The sequence below is a fragment of the Salvelinus namaycush genome, unplaced genomic scaffold (assembly GCF_016432855.1).
Source record: "Salvelinus namaycush isolate Seneca unplaced genomic scaffold, SaNama_1.0 Scaffold3291, whole genome shotgun sequence".
Lineage (NCBI taxonomy): Eukaryota > Metazoa > Chordata > Actinopteri > Salmoniformes > Salmonidae > Salvelinus > Salvelinus namaycush.
Window position 1 is genome coordinate 4428 of NW_024060221.1, and position 22269 is coordinate 26696.

The 22269-nt window shown below is 44.0% G+C and overlaps 1 long non-coding RNA gene across 1 annotated transcript; it reads left to right on the forward strand.

Moving 5' to 3' along the window:
- Window positions 1-1341: 1341 nt before the first annotated feature.
- On the forward strand, window positions 1342-15930 carry LOC120040144. The gene is made up of 3 exons (XR_005475577.1): window positions 1342-1620; window positions 6223-6295; window positions 15789-15930. It is a non-coding gene; the product is annotated as an uncharacterized LOC120040144 (long non-coding RNA).
- The last annotated feature ends 6339 nt before the right edge of the window (window positions 15931-22269 follow it).

Here is a 22269-nt window from a genome sequence, read left to right on the forward strand (position 1 = left end):
TATGTTTCTGCAGTATGTTTCTGTAGGCTACAGGACCAGTATGTTTCTGTAGGCTACAGGACCAGTATGTTTCTGTAGGCTACAGGACCAGTATGTCTCTGTAGGCTACAGGACCAGTATGTCTCTGTAGGCTACAGGACCAGTATGTTTCTGTAGGCTACAGGACCAGTATGTTTCTGTAGGCTACAGGACCAGTATGTTTCTGTAGGCTACAGGACCAGTATGTTTCTGTAGGCTACAGGACCAGTATGTCTCTGCAGGCTACAGGACCAGTATGTTTCTGTAGGCTACAGGACCAGTATGTTTCTGTAGGCTACAGGACCAGTATGTTTCTGTAGGCTACAGGACCAGTATGTTTCTGTAGGCTACAGGACCAGTATGTTTCTGCAGTATGTTTCTGTAGGCTACAGGACCAGTATGTTTCTGTAGGCTACAGGACCAGTATGTCTCTGCAGTATGTTTCTGTAGGCTACAGGACCAGTATGTTTCTGTAGGCTACAGGACCAGTATGTTTCTGCAGTATGTTTCTGTAGGCTACAGGACCAGTATGTTTCTGCAGGCTACAGGACCAGTATGTTTCTGTAGGCTACAGGACCAGTATGTTTCTGTAGGCTACAGGACCAGTATGTCTCTGCAGGCTACAGGACCAGTATGTTTCTGTAGGCTACAGGACCAGTATGTTTCTGTAGGCTACAGGACCAGTATGTCTCTGTAGGCTACAGGACCAGTATGTCTCTGTAGGCTACAGGACCAGTATGTTTCTGTAGGCTACAGGACCAGTATGTTATATGCTGGATGAGGCATAGTGCTCCATCTCCATCATGTCATTTTTATTTATTTATTTCACCTTTATTTAACCAGGTCGGCCAGTTGAGAACAAGTTGTCATTTACAACTGTGACCTGGCCAAGATAAAGCAAAGCAGTGTGACACAAACAACACAGAGTTACACATAAAACAAACGTACAGTCAATAACACAATAGAAAAACAAATAGAAAATAAAAAATAAAAAATGTCGTCATGAAATACACTACAGTGTGGCCTATTGAGAGGCTACTCATCATTAGTCATTGAACACTTCCTGCTTTCACCACCAATCAAAATATAATAATTCAGGAAACCTGAAGTCATGCTGAGCAAGTTGTCCATCGAGACAACATATAATTGCAATAGAAGGAGATTTCAGATAGCCATCTAAATTGTCCCTTCTTGTTATAAAGTGAAATATGTTCTGTCTTTTAGACATTCACTTCCTTGTAATCAGGGGAGAAGAAGGAAGTGACAGAGGATTTACTTTCGTTTTCTTACTATTTTAATTCCTACTTTTTTTCATGTCGGACTACTCGTTTGGTTGAATGCCGCAGGAGGACTCTGTTTGAGCATGCGCATTACCCTGTCAGCATGGCGTTGAGGAAGTTTTTTGCCAGAGGCACCTGAGCAGAAAATGTCACTTATTCAAACCACAACGGGAACGTTTTTACGGGATGCTAAGGTTCATATTTCATTGTTCGTAGTCGGATAGTGTCATTGTTCATGTTGTGTTTCGGTCAAAATAGTTATAAAACAGTTTCTAACTCAAAAGAACGTTAATTTTATCAGCTATCAAGGAATTTTGTCCAGGTGAGTTGAGAATCATTCGCACACACGCGGAATGTTGCCGTCCTTCACGGCTTTTCCGTAGTCTCGTCCGTTTTTACCGGATTTAATAAGTGATTCTTCAGTTCCAGTTCGGTACCAGTCTAGTTTTATAAATGAATAACAACCTGTATGTAGTCGGCTGTGCATGTTAAACTAAACTGAAAGAACAGGAGCCGATGTAAAATATGATCTGCGTGTCCTGCTTAGGTCACGTGTAGTTATTCTGTGTTATGAGAAAACAGTGAAAGACTTGAGACTTTTTGCCAAAGTTAAGATGTAGAAATCAATAACTAATTCACCTTTTGTCACAGAATCATAAAGCTAGATATTATTTATTTTATAAATGTCTAGCTTACTTTTACAACTTTTTTTTTGTTTTGAGTAGAAATTCCAGTTTTTGACTTGATAGAAATACATAGAATCTATAAAATGCCATTTTAAAGCGGTATAAATCAATAACTAATTCACCGTTTGTCACAGAGATGGTGCCATTCAGCTTCTCTGGGAATGACAACGAAGGACTTCAACAAAGGCAAAGTAGAAAACAATTGGAAGGAGCGTCTTTGCTGTTAAATTAGAGACGTTTAAATCATTGACTGTTGTGCCTTGTAACTACTTTAAAATGCAGAACTGCTGCACTAAAAATACAAACATTGATTTGGCATACAATTTAAGATGGTAAACATTGTACAACTTTATGTCAACATTATCTAACTTCATATATAAAACATTACAGTTGAAATGTACATTTATTTTAAAGTTATTGCAAATAAATGCATATTTTCACTTTTTTTCTGAGAATCAGCAGAGAGACGTCACTGAATTAGTTATTGATTTCTTCATCTTTAATATTTGAGATTTTATGTATTTCTATCAAATCAAAACTGGAATTTTTCCTCAAAAACAAAGGTTGTAAAACTATGCTAGAAATGTATAGAATACATCATATCTAGCTTGATGTTTCTGTGACAAACGGTAAATACTTTATTTATTTTTATATTTTTAAATGGCCTTTGGCGAATGTCTGTTGAATGTCTGTTGAATGTCTGTTGAATGTCTGTTGAATGTCTGTTGAATGTCTGTTGAATGTCTGTTGAATGTCTGTTGAATGTCTGTTGAATGTCTGTTGAACGTCTGTTGAACGTCTGTTGAACGTCTGTTGAACGTCTGTTGAACGTCTGATTGTCAGAATGTCTGTTGAATGTCTGTTGAATGTCTGTTGAATGTCTGTTGAATGTCTGTTGAATGTCTGTTGAATGTCTGTTGAACGTCTGTTGAACGTCTGTTGAACGTCTGTTGAACGTCTGTTGAACGTCTGTTGAACGTCTGTCGAACGTCTGTCGAACGTCTGTTGAATGTCTGTTGAACGTCTGATTTGTCTGAATGTATGAAATATAAAACCAACTTTACCTCTGACATTTGCCTAGTTACTTATGTGGCTACTTGGATCAAAGCTATCAGGAGTCACACACACAGACTGATTTATAAAATGAAACCCTTTTCCAGCATGCAATGTAGATTATAAAAAAAGATGATTCTCCTTTAGTGGGAATCATTTCCGTCATCCCTGTCAACAGGTATTATATCATTTCTGTACCTTCTGGGCAACCATTTTTAAATGCACCACTCAACTGATGTTAAACCTGCCTACAGTTAATTACAGATTGTAAAGCAGATCATGTGATGTAACCAAAGATGTTGTGTGTCCATTACTGGGCGTTCCACTTCCCCATACAAACTGCCGTCGTAGAGTTGAACGAACATGAGGACCAGGCCGTGTGTTTGTGTCCACCTGCACCAGACGCCATCAGGAAACGCAGGTGGAAATATCAAAACGGGAATAAACATCGGGTTGTTATTTTACCTGAAATACACAAGGTCCTCTACTCTGACAATTCATCCACAGATAAAAGGGTCAACCGTTTCTAGTAATCTCTCCTTCAGTCTTGTTCTGTGGAATTAGGGTCCTACAGTCCACCTCCAGGTGTACTGGGTAGGGTCCCACAGTCAACCTCCAGGTGTACTGCGTAGGGTCCTACAGTCAACCTCCAGGTGTACTGGGTAGGGTCCTACAGTCAACCTCCAGGTGTACTGGGTAGGGTCCTACAGTCAACCTCCAGGTGTACTGGGTAGGGTCCTACAGTCAACCTCCAGGTGTACTGGGTAGGGTCCTACAGTCAACCTCCAGGTGTACTGGGTAGGGTCCTACAGTCCACCTCCAGGTGTACTGGGTAGGGTCCTTAGTCAACCTCCAGGTGTACTGGGTAGGGTCCTACAGTCCACCTCCAGGTGTACTGGGTAGGGTCCCTAGTCAACCTCCAGGTGTACTGGGTAGGGTCCTACAGTCCACCTCCAGGTGTACTGGGTAGGGTCCCTAGTCAACCTCCAGGTGTACTGGGTAGGGTCCTACAGTCAACCTCCAGGTGTACTGGGTAGGGTCCTACAGTCAACCTCCAGGTGTACTGGGTAGGGTCCTTAGTCAACCTCCAGGTGTACTGGGTAGGGTCCTACAGTCAACCTCCAGGTGTACTCAACTCCTTTCACTCCTTCTATACTGCATGTATGTCAATTCTCTCAGGCTGCGGCAGCTATATGGTGTTTTCATCACGTATTATATTATCAATATGCTTTAATTGTTTCGCTTTGGTATTAATGATGATTGTTGTTTTTTGTTCTGGATAATGGAATTTCCCTCCTGGTCATATTCTTAATTTCACACAAACAAATTGTTGGTTTTTGTACAGTGTTTCAGAGCTGGTGGTAATAAGACAGGGTCTACAGTGTTTCAGAGCTAGTGGTAATAAGACAGGGTCTACAGTGTTTCAGAGCCAGTGGTAATAAGACAGGGTCTACAGTGTTTCAGAGCTAGTGGTAATAAGACAGGGTCTACAGTGTTTCAGAGCTAGTGGTAATAAGACAGGGTCTACAGTGTTTCAGAGCTAGTGGTAATAAGACAGGGTCTACAGTGTTTCAGAGCCAGTGGTAATAAGACAGGGTCTACAGTGTTTCAGAGCTAGTGGTAATAAGACATGGTCTACAGTGTTTCAGAGCTAGTGGTAATAAGACAGGGTGTACAGTGTTTCAGAGCTAGTGGTAATAAGACAGGGTGTACAGAGCTTGTGTTTCAGAGCTAGTGGTAATAAGACAGGGTCTACAGTGTTTCAGAGCTAGTGGTAATAAGACAGGGTGTACAGTGTTTCAGAGCTGGTGGTAATAAGACAGGGTGTACAGTGTTTCAGAGCTAGTGGTAATAAGACAGGGTCTACAGTGTTTCAGAGCTAGTGGTAATGAGACAGGGTGTACAGTGTTTCAGAGCTAGTGGTAATAAGACAGGGTCTACAGTGTTTCAGAGCCAGTGGTAATAAGACAGGGTCTACAGTGTTTCAGAGCTAGTGGTAATAAGACAGGGTCTACCGTGTTTCAGAGCTAGTGGTAATAAGACAGGGTCTACCGTGTTTCAGAGCCAGTGGTAATAAGACAGGGTCTACAGTGTTTCAGAGCTAGTGGTAATAAGACAGGGTCTACAGTGTTTCAGAGCTAGTGGTAATAAGACAGGGTCTACAGTGTTTCAGAGCTAGTGGTAATAAGACAGGGTCTACAGAGCTTGTGTTTCAGAGATAGTGGTAATAAGCCTGGGTGTACAGTGTTTCAGAGCTAGTGGTAATAAGACAGGGTCTACAGAGCTTGTGTTTCAGAGATAGTGGTAATAAGCCTGGGTGTACAGTGTTTCAGAGCTAGTGGTAATAAGACAGGGTCTACAGTGTTTCAGAGCTAGTGGTAATAAGACCGGGTCTACAGTGTTTCAGAGCTAGTGGTAATAAGACAGGGTCTACAGTGTTTCAGAGCTAGTGGTAATAAGACAGGGTCTACAGTGTGTCGGAGCTAGTGGTAATAAGACTGGGTCTACAGTGTTTCGGAGCCAGTGGTAATTAGACAGGGTGTACAGTGTTTCAGAGCTAGTGGTAATAAGACCGGGTCTACAGTGTTTCAGAGCTAGTGGTAATAAGACAGGGTCTACAGTGTTTCAGAGCTAGTGGTAATAAGACAGGGTCTCCAGTGTTTCAGAGCTAGTGGTAATAAGACAGGGTCTACCGTGTTTCAGAGCTAGTGGTAATAAGACAGGGTCTACCGTGTTTCAGAGCTAGTGGTAATAAGACTGGGTCTACAGTGTTTCAGAGCTAGTGGTAATAAGACAGGGTCTACAGTGTTTCAGAGCAAATGGTAATAAGACAGGGTCAACCGTGTTTCAGAGCTAGTGGTAATAAGACAGGGTCTACAGTGTTTCAGAGCCAGTGGTAATAAGACAGGGTCTACAGTGTTTCAGAGCCAGTGGTAATAAGACAGGGTCTACAGTGTTTCAGAGCTAGTGGTAATAAGACAGGCTGTCCAGTGTTTCAGAGCTAGTGGTAATAAGACAGGGACTACAGTGTTTCAGAGCCAGTGGTAATAAGACAGGGTCTACAGTGTTTCAGAGCTAGTGGTAATAAGACAGGGACTACAGTGTAACAGAGCTAGTGGTAATAAGACAGGGTCTACAGTGTTTCAGAGCTGGTGTTTACATAATCATGTCATCTGTGTTTTCAGTGTTGACTGTGGAAGGTGAAAGTGAAAACAGCAATGATCTCAGCTACTGATCTGGAGCAGCTGGCTGAAATAGGTGAGACACACACACACACACACACACTATTTTAATAGGTGAGATTGTATGACTATTCATCCTATCCATGAAACACATGAAATGCACATGGTCTTTCTACCTTCTATTCCTCTAAAGCGTACTGGGTCAGTGGTGTTAGATGTTCTCTCTAAAGCGTACTGGGTCAGTGGTGTTACAGGTAGATGTTCTCTCTAAAGCGTACTGGGTCAGTGGTGTTACAGGTAGATGTTCTCTCTAAAGCGTACTGGGTCAGTGGTGTTACAGGTAGATGTTCTCTCTAAAGCGTACTGGGTCAGTGGTGTTACAGGTAGATGTTCTCTAAAGGGTACTGGGTCAGTGGTGTTACAGGTAGATGTTCTCTCTAAAGCGTACTGGGTCAGTGGTGTTACAGGTAGATGTTCTCTCTAAAGCGTACTGGGTCAGTGGTGTTACAGGTAGATGTTCTCTCTAAAGCGTACTGGGTCAGTGGTGTTAGATGTTCTCTCTAAAGCGTACTGGGTCAGTGGTGTTAGATGTTCTCTCTAAAGCGTACTGGGTCAGTGGTGTTACAGGTAGATGTTCTCTCTAAAGCGTACTGGGTCAGTGGTGTTACAGGTAGATGTTCTCTCTAAAGCGTACTGGGTCAGTGGTGTTAGATGTTCTCTCTAAAGCGTACTGGGTCAGTGGTGTTACAGGTTCTCTCTAAAGCGTACTGGGTCAGTGGTGTTACAGGTAGATGTTCTCTCTAAAGCGTACTGGGTCAGTGGTGTTACAGGTAGATGTTCTCTCTAAAGCGTACTGGGTCAGTGGTGTTACAGGTGGATGTTCTCTAAAGGGTACTGGGTCAGTGGTGTTACAGGTAGATGTTCTCTCTAAAGCGTACTGGGTCAGTGGTGTTACAGGTAGATGTTCTCTCTAAAGCGTACTGGGTCAGTGGTGTTACAGGTGGATGTTCTCTAAAGGGTACTGGGTCAGTGGTGTTACAGGTAGATGTTCTCTCTAAAGCGTACTGGGTCAGTGGTGTTACAGGTAGATGTTCTCTCTAAAGCGTACTGGGTCAGTGGTGTTACAGGTAGATGTTCTCTCTAAAGCGTACTGGGTCAGTGGTGTTACAGGTAGATGTTCTCTCTAAAGCGTACTGGGTCAGTGGTGTTAGATGTTCTCTCTAAAGCGTACTGGGTCAGTGGTGTTACAGGTAGATGTTCTCTCTAAAGCGTACTGGGTCAGTGGTGTTACAGGTAGATGTTCTCTCTAAAGCGTACTGGGTCAGTGGTGTTACAGGTAGATGTTCTCTCTAAAGCGTACTGGGTCAGTGGTGTTACAGGTAGATGTTCTCTCTAAAGCGTACTGGGTCAGTGGTGTTACAGGTAGATGTTCTCTCTAAAGCGTACTGGGTCAGTGGTGTTACAGGTAGATGTTCTCTCTAAAGCGTACTGGGTCAGTGGTGTTACAGGTAGATGTTCTCTCTAAAGCGTACTGGGTCAGTGGTGTTACAGGTAGATGTTCTCTCTAAAGCGTACTGGGTCAGTGGTGTTACAGGTAGATGTTCTCTCTAAAGCGTACTGGGTCAGTGGTGTTACAGATAGATGTTCTCTCTAAAGCGTACTGGGTCAGTGGTGTTACAGGTAGATGTTCTCTCTAAAGCGTACTGGGTCAGTGGTGTTACAGGTAGATGTTCTCTCTAAAGCGTACTGAGTCAGTGGTGTTACAGGTAGATGTTCTCTCTAAAGCGTACTGGGTCAGTGGTGTTACAGGTAGATGTTCTCTCTAAAGCGTACTGGGTCAGTGGTGTTACAGGTAGATGTTCTCTCTAAAGCGTACTGGGTCAGTGGTGTTACAGGTAGATGTTCTCTCTAAAGCGTACTGGGTCAGTGGTGTTACAGGTAGGTGTTCTCTCTAAAGCGTACTGGGTCAGTGGTGTTACAGGTAGATGTTCTCTCTAAAGCGTACTGGGTCAGTGGTGTTACAGGTAGATGATCTCTCTAGTCTAGCTCCTACAGTATCATGGTCATTAGAAGGCGGAAATGATCAATACCCTAGATCTAACTGAAGAGGGACCAATCTCTCACCATGACATGGCCCACAAACACTCAGGCTGTCATTGACCATTTAGCTAAGATCTGTCCTCTGTGAGTCAGACTTACTGACTGGTCTCAGAACAGAGGATATGATTCAGTCAGGTGACCCAAACACAAACAGGCTTAGTTTCCTCCCAACCACATGTTAGATTACCCATTCGGCACCACACAAAGCTGTTTTTAGAACGGGCAATTTTACAAGAAGGAGGAGGAGAGGGATATGAAGGAGGAGGACGGGTCATCTTGCTGATAAGAGGCCCAGCTCATAATTGTATCTGGAGGGGCTTGGAGAGGAGGAGGGAAGCTGGTGGTAATTAACAAATCTGGGCAGGGCTCACATTCCCTCTGCTCTGTCAGTCTTAGTGGCAGCTCCTCTCTCCCTTCTTCCTCCTCTCTCCCTTCTTCCTCCTCTCTGCCAAGCCAAGGACTGGGAGGTCATCTGGCCAAGTGTTAGCTGCTCAACATTCCGTCACACCACTTCAAGGAAAACCAGGCAGCTGGAAAGTACCTAGAATATCAACAGGTCTTTATGTTTTTGTGACCACAGCTGACTGTTCCAATGTTTTTTCCTGGAAGGAGGATCGAAACAATATCCTTCCCATTCCACAGTTACACCATTAGTTTTATTTTATTATTTTATTTTGTACCCCTTTTTTCTACCCAATTTCGTGGTATCCAATTGGTAGTAGTTACAGTCTTGTCTCATCTCTGCAACTCCCGTACGGACTCGGGAGAGGCGTGCGCCGTGCGTCCTCCGAGAAACAACCCAACCAAGCCGCACTGCTTCTTGACACAGCGCCCATCCAACCCGGAAGCCAGCCGCACCAACGTGTCGGAGGACCTGGTCAGCGTGCACTGCGCCCGGCCCGCCACAGGAGTCGCTAGTGCTCAATGAGACAAGGATATCCTGCCGGCCAAGCCCTCCCTAACCCGGACGACGCTGGGCCAATTGTGCGCCGCCCCATGGGTCTCCCGGTCCTAGTCCATTAGTTTGACTGAGCAGTAGTGTCTTCCCATTCCACAGTTAGTCCATTAGTTTGACTGAGCAGTAGTGTCTTCCCCATTCCACAGTTAGTCCATTAGCTTGACTGAGCAGTAGTGTCCCCATTCCACAGTTAGTCCATTAGTTTGACTGAGCAGTAGTCCCCATTCCACAGTTAGTCCATTAGTTTGACTGAGCAGTAGTGTCTTCCCCATTCCACAGTTAGTCCATTAGTTTGACTGAGCAGTAGTGTCTTCCCATTCCACAGTTAGTCCATTAGTTTGACTGAGCAGTAGTGTCTTCCTGTTCCACAGTTAGTCCATTAGTTTGACTGAGCAGTAGTGTCTTCCCCATTCCACAGTTAGTCCATTAGCTTGACTGAGCAGTAGTGTCCCCATTCCACAGTTAGTCCATTAGTTTGACTGAGCAGTAGTCCCCATTCCACAGTTAGTCCATTAGTTTGACTGAGCAGTAGTGTCTTCCCCATTCCACAGTTAGTCCATTAGTTTGACTGAGCAGTAATGTCTTCCCATTCCACAGTTAGTCCATTAGTTTGACTGAGCAGTAGTCCCCATTCCACAGTTAGTCCATTAGTTTGACTGAGCAGTAGTGTCTTCCCATTCCACAGTTAGTCCATTAGTTTGACTGAGCAGTAGTGTCTTCCCATTCCACAGTTAGTCCATTAGTTTGACTGAGCAGTAGTGTCTTCCCATTCCACAGTTAGTCCATTAGTTTGACTGAGCAGTAGTGTCTTCCTGTTCCACAGTTAGTCCATTAGTTTGACTGAGCAGTAGTGTCTTCCCATTCCACAGTTAGTCCATTAGTTTGACTGAGCAGTAGTGTCTTCCCATTCCACAGTTAGTCCATTAGTTTGACTGAGCAGTAGTGTCCCCATTCCACAGTTAGTCCATTAGTTTGACTGAGCAGTAGTGTCTTCCCATTCCACAGTTAGTCCATTAGTTTGACTGAGCAGTAGTGTCTTCCCATTCCACAGTTAGTCCATTAGTTTGACTGAGCAGTAGTGTCTTCCCATTCCACAGTTAGTCCATTAGTTTGACTGAGCAGTAGTGTCTTCCCATTCCACAGTTAGTCCATTAGTTTGACTGAGCAGTAGTGTCTTCCCATTCCACAGTTAGTCCATTAGTTTGACTGAGCAGTAGTGTCCCCATTCCACAGTTAGGCCATTAGTTAGACTGAGCAGTAGTGTCTTCCCATTCCACAGTTAGTCCATTAGTTTGACTGAGCAGTAGTGCTGAGACCTGTATTGTTGTTGAAACTATCCCAGTAGACATTATGAGAGAGGCAGTAGAAACTAGAAGGGTAAAAGGTCTCATTGTCCCCCAGAATAAACAACAAGAGTCCTCTGGGTAGCTTTTGTTTCTCCACTATGTCTGGTTTCCTCCCAACTGGCTCCCTATGTAGTGCACTACACTTGACAAGGGCCCTTAGGGCTCTGCTCATAAGTAGTGTTCTCTATAGGGTATAGGGTACCATTTGGGAAACAGTCAGTATTTCTGGTTTCCTTCCCTCTGGACCGCTGGGCAGAGCAGGGTAAACACTGATCTAGATTAGGACACCGTTTCCAGTCCCTGGTTTTTGGAACTTTTTTATCCGTTTTGTTTTCTGTGGATTATCAGTTTTTGGGGCGGAAACAGCAACGGACAGGAAGACCCAACACGACCCAGGAAATGGATGGGAATTTATAGAGGAGAGATTTATATGGATGTTAAATTATTCTCATTAATCAAAATGTTTAGAAAGGAATGGGCCCTTAACCAAGTCAGTAGTAGTACTCTGTTACTGGACTAGTTATGTGTCGTTGTAGTGATGTCATAACCTAGTCAGTAGTAGTAGTCTGTACAGGACTAGCTATTTGAAGTGATGTCATAACCTAGTCAGTAGTAGTAGTCTGTACAGGACTAGTTATGTGTTGTTGTAGTGACGTTATGACCTAGTCAGTAGTCTGTTACAGGACTAGTTATGTGTCATTGTAGTGACGTCATAACCTAGTCAGTAGTCTGTACAGGACTAGTTGTGTCGTTGTAGTGATAACCTAGTCAGTAGTCTGTACAGGACTAGTTATGTGTCGTTGTAGTGATGTCATAACCTAGTCAGTAGTCTGTACAGGACTAGTTATGTGTCGTTGTAGTGATGTCATAACCTAGTCAGTAGTCTGTACAGGACTAGTTATGTGTCGTTGTAGTGACGTCATAACCTAGTCAGTAGTAGTAGTCTGTTACTGGACTAGTTATGTATCTTTGTAGTGATGTCATAACCTAGTTAGTAGTAGTAGTCTGTACAGGACTAGCTATTTGAAGTGATGTCATAACCTAGTCAGTAGTAGTAGTCTGTACAGGACTAGTTATGTGTCATTGTAGTGACGTCATAACCTAGTCAGTAGTCTGTACAGGACTAGTTATGTGTCATTGTAGTGATGTCATAACCTAGTCCGTAGTAGTAGTCTGTTACAGGACTAGTTATGTGTCGTTGTAGTGATGTCATAACCTAGTCAGTAGTAGTAGTCTGTTACAGGACTAGTTATGTGTCATTGAAGTGATGTCATAACCTAGTCACTAGTAGTTGTCTGTACAGGACTAGTTATGTGTTGTTGTAGTGATGTCATAACCTAGTCAGTAGTCTGTACAGGACTAGTTATGTGTCGTTGTAGTGATGTCATAACCTAGTCAGTAGTCTGTACAGGACTAGTTATGTGTCGTTGTAGTGAGGTCATAACCTAGTCAGTAGTCTGTTACAGGACTAGTTATGTGTTGTTGTAGTGACGTCATAACCTAGTCAGTAGTAGTAGTCTGTACAGGACTAGTTATGTGTCGTTGTAGTGATGTCATAACCTAGTCAGTAGTCTGTTACAGGACTAGGTATGTGTCATTGTAGTGATGCCATAACCTAGTCAGTAGTAGTAGTCTGTACATGACTAGTTATGTGTCGTTGTAGTGACGTCATAACCTAGTCTGTACAGGACTAGTTATGTGTCGTTGTAGTGATGTCATAACCTAGTCAGTAGTCTGTACAGGACTAGTTATGTGTCGTTGTAGTGACGTCATAACCTAGTCAGTAGTCTGTACAGGACTAGTTATGTGTCGTTGTAGTGACGTCATAACCTAGTCTGTAGTCTGTACAGGACTAGTTATGTGTCGTTGTAGTGACGTCATAACCTAGTCAGTAGTCTGTTACAGGACTAGTTATGTGTCGTTGTAGTGACGTCATAACCTAGTCAGTAGTCTGTTACAGGACTAGTTATGTGTCGTTGTAGTGACGTCATAACCTAGTCTGTAGTCTGTACAGGACTAGTTATGTGTCGTTGTAGTGACGTCATAACCTAGTCAGTAGTCTGTTACAGGACTAGTTATGTGTTGTTGTAGTGAGGTCATAACCTAGTCAGTAGTCTGTTACAGGACTAGTTATGTGTCGTTGTAGTGATGTCATAACCTAGTCAGTAGTCTGTACAGGACTAGTTATGTGTCATTGTAGTGATGTCATAACCTAGTCAGTAGTCTGTTACAGGACTAGTTATGTGTCGTTGTAGTGACGTCATAACCTAGTCAGTAGTAGTCTGTACAGGACTAGTTATGTGTCGTTGTAGTGAGGTCATAACCTAGTCAGTAGTCTGTACAGGACTAGTTGTAGTGAGTTATGTGTCGTTGTAGTGATGTCATAACCTAGTCAGTAGTCTGTACAGGACTAGTTATGTGTCGTTGTAGCGAGGTCATAACCTAGTCAGTAGTCTGTACAGGACTAGTTATGTGTTGTTGTAGTGACGTCATAACCTAGTCAGTAGTCTGTTACAGGACTAGTTATGTGTCGTTGTAGTGATGCCATAACCTAGTCAGTAGTCTGTACAGGACTAGTTATGTGTCATTGTAGTGATGCCATAACCTAGTCAGTAGTAGTAGTCTGTACAGGACTAGTTATGTGTCGTTGTAGTGATGTCATAACCTAGTCAGTAGTAGTAGTCTGTTACAGGACTAGTTATGTGTCGTTGTAGTGACGTCATAACCTAGTCAGTAGTCTGTTCAGGACTAGTTATGTGTCGTTGTAGTGATGTCATAACCTAGTCAGTAGTCTGTACAGGACTAGTTATGTGTCGTTGTAGTGATGTCATAACCTAGTCAGTAGTCTGTTACAGGACTAGTTATGTGTCGTTGTAGTGACGTCATAACCTAGTCAGTAGTAGTCTGTACAGGACTAGTTATGTGTCGTTGTAGTGACGTCATAACCTAGTCAGTAGTCTGTACAGGACTAGTTATGTGTCGTTGTAGTGATGTCATAACCTAGTCAGTAGTCTGTTCAGGACTAGTTATGTGTCGTAGTGACGTCATAACCTAGTCTGTAGTCTGTACAGGACTAGTTATGTGTCGTTGTAGTGACGTCATAACCTAGTCAGTAGTCTGTTACAGGACTAGTTATGTGTCATTGTAGTGATGCCATAACCTAGTCAGTAGTAGTCTGTACAGGACTAGTTATGTGTCGTTGTAGTGACGTCATAACCTAGTCAGTAGTCTGTACAGGACTAGTTATGTGTCGTTGTAGTGATGTCATAACCTAGTCAGTAGTCTGTTCAGGACTAGTTATGTGTCGTTGTAGTGATGTCATAACCTAGTCTGTAGTCTGTACAGGACTAGTTATGTGTCGTTGTAGTGACGTCATAACCTAGTCAGTAGTCTGTTACAGGACTAGTTATGTGTCATTGTAGTGATGCCATAACCTAGTCAGTAGTCTGTTACAGGACTAGTTATGTGTCGTTGTAGTGATAACCTAGTCAGTAGTCTGTTACAGGACTAGTTATGTGTCGTTGTAGTGATGTCATAACCTAGTCAGTAGTCTGTACAGGACTAGTTATGTGTCGTTGTAGTGATAACCTAGTCAGTAGTCTGTTACAGGACTAGTTATGTGTCGTTGTAGTGATGTCATAACCTAGTCAGTAGTCTGTACAGGACTAGTTATGTGTTGTAGTGATGTCATAACCTAGTCTGTACAGGACTAGTTATGTGTCGTTGTAGTGACGTCATAACCTAGTCAGTAGTCTGTTCAGGACTAGTTGTCGTTGTAGTGACGTTATGAAAGAGTATTTTGAAATAATAACATTGTCATCCTCCTCCTCAGTGTGCTACAGAGCAACATAACATTGTCATCAACCTCCTCAGTGTGCTACAGAGCAACATAACATTGTCATCATCCTCCTCAGTGTGCTACAGAGCAACATAACATTGTCATCATCCTCCTCAGTGTGCTACAGAGCAACATAACATTGTCATCATCCTCCTCAGTGTGCTACAGAGCAACATAACATTGTCATCATCCTCCTCAGTGTGCTACAGAGCAACATAACATTGTCATCATCCTCCTCAGTGTGCTACAGAGCAACATAACATTGTCATCATCCTCCTCAGTGTGCTACAGAGCAACACTAACATTGTCATCCTCCTCCTCAGTGTGCTACAGAGCAACACTAACATTGTCATCCTCCTCCTCAGTGTGCTACAGAGCAACATAACATTGTCATCCTCCTCCTCAGTGTGCTACAGAGCAACATAACATTGTCATCATCCTCCTCAGTGTGCTACAGAGCAACACTAACATTGTCATCATCCTCCTCAGTGTGCTACAGAGCAACACTAACATTGTCATCATCCTCCTCAGTGTGCTACAGAGCAACATAACATTGTCATCATCCTCCTCAGTGTGCTACAGAGCAACATAACATTGTCATCATCCTCCTCAGTGTGCTACAGAGCAACATAACATTGTCATCATCCTCCTCAGTGTGCTACAGAGCAACATAACATTGTCATCATCCTCCTCAGTGTGCTACAGAGCAACACTAACATTGTCATCATCCTCCTCAGTGTGCTACAGAGCAACATAACATTGTCATCATCCTCCTCAGTGTGCTACAGAGCAACATAACATTGTCATCATCCTCCTCAGTGTGCTACAGAGCAACATAACATTGTCATCCTCCTCCTCAGTGTGCTACAGAGCAACATAACATTGTCATCATCCTCCTCAGTGTGCTACAGAGCAACATAACATTGTCATCCTCCTCCTCAGTGTGCTACAGAGCAACATAACATTGTCATCCTCCTCCTCAGTGTGCTACAGAGCAACATAACATTGTCATCATCCTCCTCAGTGTGCTACAGAGCAACATAACATTGTCATCCTCCTCCTCAGTGTGCTACATCCTAAATCCTATCCCATTGCCCTATACAATCCATTACGTTTTCAAAACATTTAGTTGATTCCCTACTAAGTTCAATCGATTTCCGTTTGACTCCGTCCGCGTTCTCCACATGACAGATTTTATAGAGCCCTGCCCACTTAGGGACGTCCCGAGGATCCCATCAACCACAGAGTCTACAGAGTGGGCCTAACACTGGAACTGCAACATGGCCCATTTTGCTGTAACAATGCGACCCTCTATTTGTCTCCTCAGAGCTCCAGAAGGAGGAAGATGAGGAACAGGGTTGTCATGGGTACCGTCCGGATCGCCCTCCAGCCCCGCGTAGAGCCAGCTTCAGCCAGGACACCTCTCACCCCTACTACGATGTGGCTCGACACGGGATCCTACAGGTCACAGGTGAGTTATTAGACCTGCCCCCCCCCCCCCCCCCCCCCACCACCTAGGGCTGTGCCATCTGGCTGTGGGCGACACTAGTTCATTTAGCAGGTCCTGATCTGGCTGTGGGCTACACTAGTTCATTTAGCAGGTCCTGATCTGGCTGTGGGCTACACTAGTTCATTTAGCAGGTCCTGATCTGGCTGTGCCATGTGGCTGTGGGCTACACTAGTTCATTTAGCAGGTCCTGATCTGGCTGTGCCATATGGCTGTGGGCTACACTAGTTCATTTAGCAGGTCCTGATCTGGCTGTGGGCTACACTAGTTCATTTAGCAGGTCCTGATCTGGCTGTGGGCTACACTAGTTCATTTAGCAGGTCCTGATCTGGCTGTGGGCTACACTAGTTCATTTAGCAGGTCCTGATCTGGCTGTGGGCTACACTAGTTCATTTAGCAGGTCCTGATCTGGCTATGTCATATGGCTGTGGGCGACACTAGTTCATTTAGCAGACGAGATTTGCTTAGAATTACCGTGGCATTATTTTATAGTATGAAGAATATAATTGATAATAGCTGGGGGAAAAATGTAAATCGGGGATGCAACTTCTTATCAAATTCCCGAGGTGCATATTGAAGATATTGGAAGAACTGTCCACATTTACTGTTCATCAGACAACAGGATGAGTCGGCTTAACGAACAGCAAAAACACTAGCCTGTCAATCTACTGTCCGCCATAGTACAAACGTTGACCTAGAGTGCATTTGGAAAGTATTCAGACCCCTTTTTCCACATTTTCTTACGTTATAGCCTTATTCTAAAATTGAATCCCCCTCATCAATCTACACACAATACCCCATAATGACGTCCCAATACCCCATAATGACGTCCCAATACCCCATAATGACGTCCCAATACCCCATAATGACGTCCCAATACCCCATAATGACGTCCCAATACCCCATAATGACATCCCAATACCCCATAATGACGTCCCAATACCCCATAATGACATACCAATACCCCATAATGACATACCAATACCCCATAATGACATCCCAATACCCCATAATGACGTCCCAATACCCCATAATGACGTCCCAATACCCCATAATGACGTCCCAATACCCCACAATGACGTCCCAATACCCCATAATGACGTCCCAATACCCCATAATGACGTCCCAATACCCCATAATGACATCCCAATACCCCATAATGACATCCCAATACCCCATAATGACGTCCCGATACCCCATAATGACATCCCAATACCCCAATAATGACGTCCCAATACCCCATAATGACATACCAATACCCCATAATGACATACCAATACCCCATAATGACGTCCCAATACCCCATAATGACATACCAATACCCCATAATGACGTCCCAATACCCCATAATGACATACCAATACCCCATAATGACGTCCCAATACCCCATAATGACGTCCCAATACCCCATAATGACATACCAATACCCCATAATGACGTCCCAATACCCCATAATGACGTCCCAATACCCCATAATGACATACCAATACCCCATAATGACGTCCCAATACCCCATAATCACGTCCCAATACCCCATAATGACGTCCCAATACCCCATAATGACGTCCCAATACCCCATAATGACGTCCCAATACCCCATAATGACATCCCAATACCCCATAATGACATACCAATACCCCATAATGACGTCCCAATACCCCATAATGACATACCAATACCCCATAATGACGTCCCAATACCCCATAATGACGTCCCAATACCCCATAATGACGTCCCAATACCCCATAATGACGTCCCAATACCCCATAATGACATACCAATACCCCATAATGACGTCCCAATACCCCATAATGACGTCCCAATACCCATAATGACGTCTTTCCCAATACCCCATAATGACGTCCCAATACCCCATAATGACGTCCCAATACCCCATAATGACGTCCCAATACCCCATAATGACATCCCAATACCCCATAATGACATACCAATACCCCATAATGACGTCCCAATACCCCATAATGACATACCAATACCCCATAATGACGTCCCAATACCCCATAATGACGTCCCAATACCCCATAATGACATACCAATACCCCATAATGACGTCCCAATACCCAATAATGACGTCCCAATACCCCATAATGACGTCCCAATACCCCATAATGACGTCCCAATACCCCATAATGACGTCCCAATACCCCATAATGACGTCCCAATACCCCAATAATGACGTCCCAATACCCCAATAATGACGTCCCAATACCCCAATAATGACGTCCCAATACCCCAATAATGACGTCCCAATACCCCATAATGACGTCCCAATACTCCATAATGACATCCCAATACTCCATAATGACATCCCAATACCCCATAATGACGTCCCAATACCCCATAATGACGTCCCAATACCCCATAATGACGTCCCAATACCCCATAATGACGTCCCAATACCCCATAATGACGTCCCAATACCCCATAATGACGTCCCAATACCCCATAATGACGTCCCAATACCCCATAATGACGTCCCAATACCCCATAATGACGTCCCAATACCCCATAATGACGTCCCAATACTCCATAATGACGTCCCAATACTCCATAATGACGTCCCAATACTCCATAATGACGTCCCAATACTCCATAATGACGTCCCAATACCCCATAATGACGTCCCAATACCCCATAATGACGTCCCAATACCCCATAATGACGTCCCAATACCCCATAATGACGTCCCAATACCCCATAATGACATACCAATACCCCATAATGACATACCAATACCCCATAATGACATACCAATACCCCATAATGACATACCAATACCCCATAATGACATACCAATACCCCATAATGACATACCAATACCCCATAATGACGTCCCAATACCCCATAATGACATACCAATACCCCATAATGACGTCCCAATACCCCATAATGACATACCAATACCCCATAATGACGTCCCAATACCCCATAATGACGTCCCAATACCCCATAATGACATCCCATAATGACATACCAATACCCCATAATGACGTCCCAATACCCCATAATGACGTCCCAATACCCCATAATGACGTCCCAATACCCCATAATGACGTCCCAATACCCCATAATGACGTCCCAATACCCCATAATGACGTCCCAATACCCCATAATGACGTCCCAATACCCCATAATGACGTCCCAATACCCCATAATGACGTCCCAATACCCCATAATGACGTCCCAATACCCCATAATGACGTCCCAATACCCCATAATGACGTCCCAATACCCCATAATGACATACCAATACCCCATAATGACGTCCCAATACCCCATAATGACGTCCCAATACCCAATAATGACGTCCCAATACCCCATAATGACGTCCCAATACCCCATAATGACGTCCCAATACCCCATAATGACGTCCCAATACCCCAATAATGACGTCCCAATACCCCAATAATGACGTCCCAATACCCCATAATGACGTCCCAATACTCCATAATGACGTCCCAATACTCCATAATGACATCCCAATACCCCATAATGACGTCCCAATACCCCATAATGACGTCCCAATACCCCATAATGACGTCCCAATACCCCATAATGACGTCCCAATACCCCATAATGACGTCCCAATACCCCATAATGACGTCCCAATACCCCATAATGACGTCCCAATACTCCATAATGACGTCCCAATACTCCATAATGACGTCCCAATACCCCATAATGACGTCCCAATACCCCATAATGACGTCCCAATACCCCATAATGACGTCCCAATACCCCATAATGACGTCCCAATACCCCATAATGACGTCCCAATACCCCATAATGACGTCCCAATACCCCATAATGACGTCCCAATACCCCATAATGACGTACCAATACCCCATAATGACGTCCCAATACCCCATAATGACGTCCCAATACCCCATAATGACGTCCCAATACCCCATAATGACGTCCCAATACCCCATAATGACGTCCCAATACCCCATAATGACGTACCAATACCCCATAATGACGTCCCAATACCCCATAATGACATACCAATACCCCATAATGACGTCCCAATACTCCATAATGACGTCCCAATACCCCATAATGACGTCCCAATACCCCATAATGACGTCCCAATACCCCATAATGACGTCCCAATACCCCATAATGACGTCCCAATACCCCATAATGACGTCCCAATACCCCAATAATGACGTCCCAATACCCCATAATGACATACCAATACCCCATAATGACATACCAATACCCCATAATGACGTCCCAATACTCCATAATGACATACCAATACCCCATAATGACATACCAATACCCCATAATGACGTCCCAATACCCCATAATGACGTCCCAATACTCCATAATGACGTCCCAATACTCCATAATGACGTCCCAATACCCAATAATGACATACCAATACCCCATAATGACGTCCCAATACCCCATAATGACGTCCCAATACCCCATAATGACGTCCCAATACCCCATAATGACGTCCCAATACCCCATAATGACGTCCCAATACCCCATAATGACGTCCCAATACCCCATAATGACGTCCCAATACCCCATAATGACGTCCCAATACCCCATAATGACGTCCCAATACCCCATAATGACGTCCCAATACCCCATAATGACGTCCCAATACCCCATAATGACGTCCCAATACCCCAATAATGACGTCCCAATACCCCAATAATGACGTCCCAATACCCCAATAATGACGTCCCAATACCCCAATAATGACGTCCCAATACCCCAATAATGACGTCCCAATACCCCATAATGACGTCCCAATACCCCATAATGACGTCCCAATACCCCATAATGACGTCCCAATACCCCATAATGACGTCCCAATACCCCATAATGACGTCCCAATAATGACGTCCCAATACCCCATAATGACGTCCCAATACCCCATAATGACGTCCCAATACCCCATAATGACGTCCCAATACCCCATAATGACGTCCCAATACCCCATAATGACGTCCCAATACCCCATAATGACGTCCCAATACCCCATAATGACGTCCCAATACTCCATAATGACGTCCCAATACTCCATAATGACATCCCAATACCCCATAATGATACCCCATAATGACGTCCCAATACCCCATAATGACGTCCCAATACCCCATAATGACGTCCCAATAATGACGTCCCAATACCCCATAATGACGTCCCAATACCCCATAATGACGTCCCAATACCCCATAATGACGTCCCAATACCCCATAATGACGACCCAATACCCCATAATGACATCCCAATACCCCATAATGACGTCCCAATACCCATAATGACATCCCAATACCCATAATGACAGTACCAATACCCCATAATGACGTCCCAATACCCATAATGACATACCAATACCCCATAATGACGTCCCAATACCCCATAATGACGACCCAATACCCCATAATGACGTCCCAATACCCCATAATGACGTCCCAATACCCCATAATGACGTCCCAATACCCCATAATGACGTCCCAATACCCCATAATGACGTCCCAATACCCCATAATGACGTCCCAATAATGACGTCCCAATACCCCATAATGACGTCCCAATACCCCATAATGACATACCAATACCCATAATGAGTCCCAATACCCCATAATGACATACCAATACCCCATAATGACATACCAATACCCCATAATGACGTCCCAATACTCCATAATGACATCCCAATACTCCATAATGACATACCAATACCCCATAATGACGTCCCAATACCCCATAATGACATACCAATACCCCATAATGACGTCCCAATACCCCATAATGACGTCCCAATACTCCATAATGACGTCCCAATACCCCATAATGACGTCCCAATACCCCATAATGACGTCCCAATACCCCATAATGACGTCCCAATACCCCATAATGACGTCCCAATACTCCATAATGACGTCACCAATACCCCATAATGACGTCCCAATACCCCATAATGACGTCCCAATACCCATAATGACGTCCCAATAAGACCCCTAATGACGTACCATAAAATACCCATAATGACGTACCAATACCCCATAATGACGTCCCAATATCCCATAATGACGTCCCAATACCCCAATAATGACGTCCCAATACCCCATAATGACGTCCCAATACCCCATAATGACGTCCCAATACCCCATAATGACGTCCCAATACCCCCATAATGACGTCCCAATACCCCCATAATGACGTCCCAATACCCCATAATGACATACCCATAACCCCATAATGACGTCCCAATACCCATAATGACATACCAATACCCCATAATGACGTCCCAATA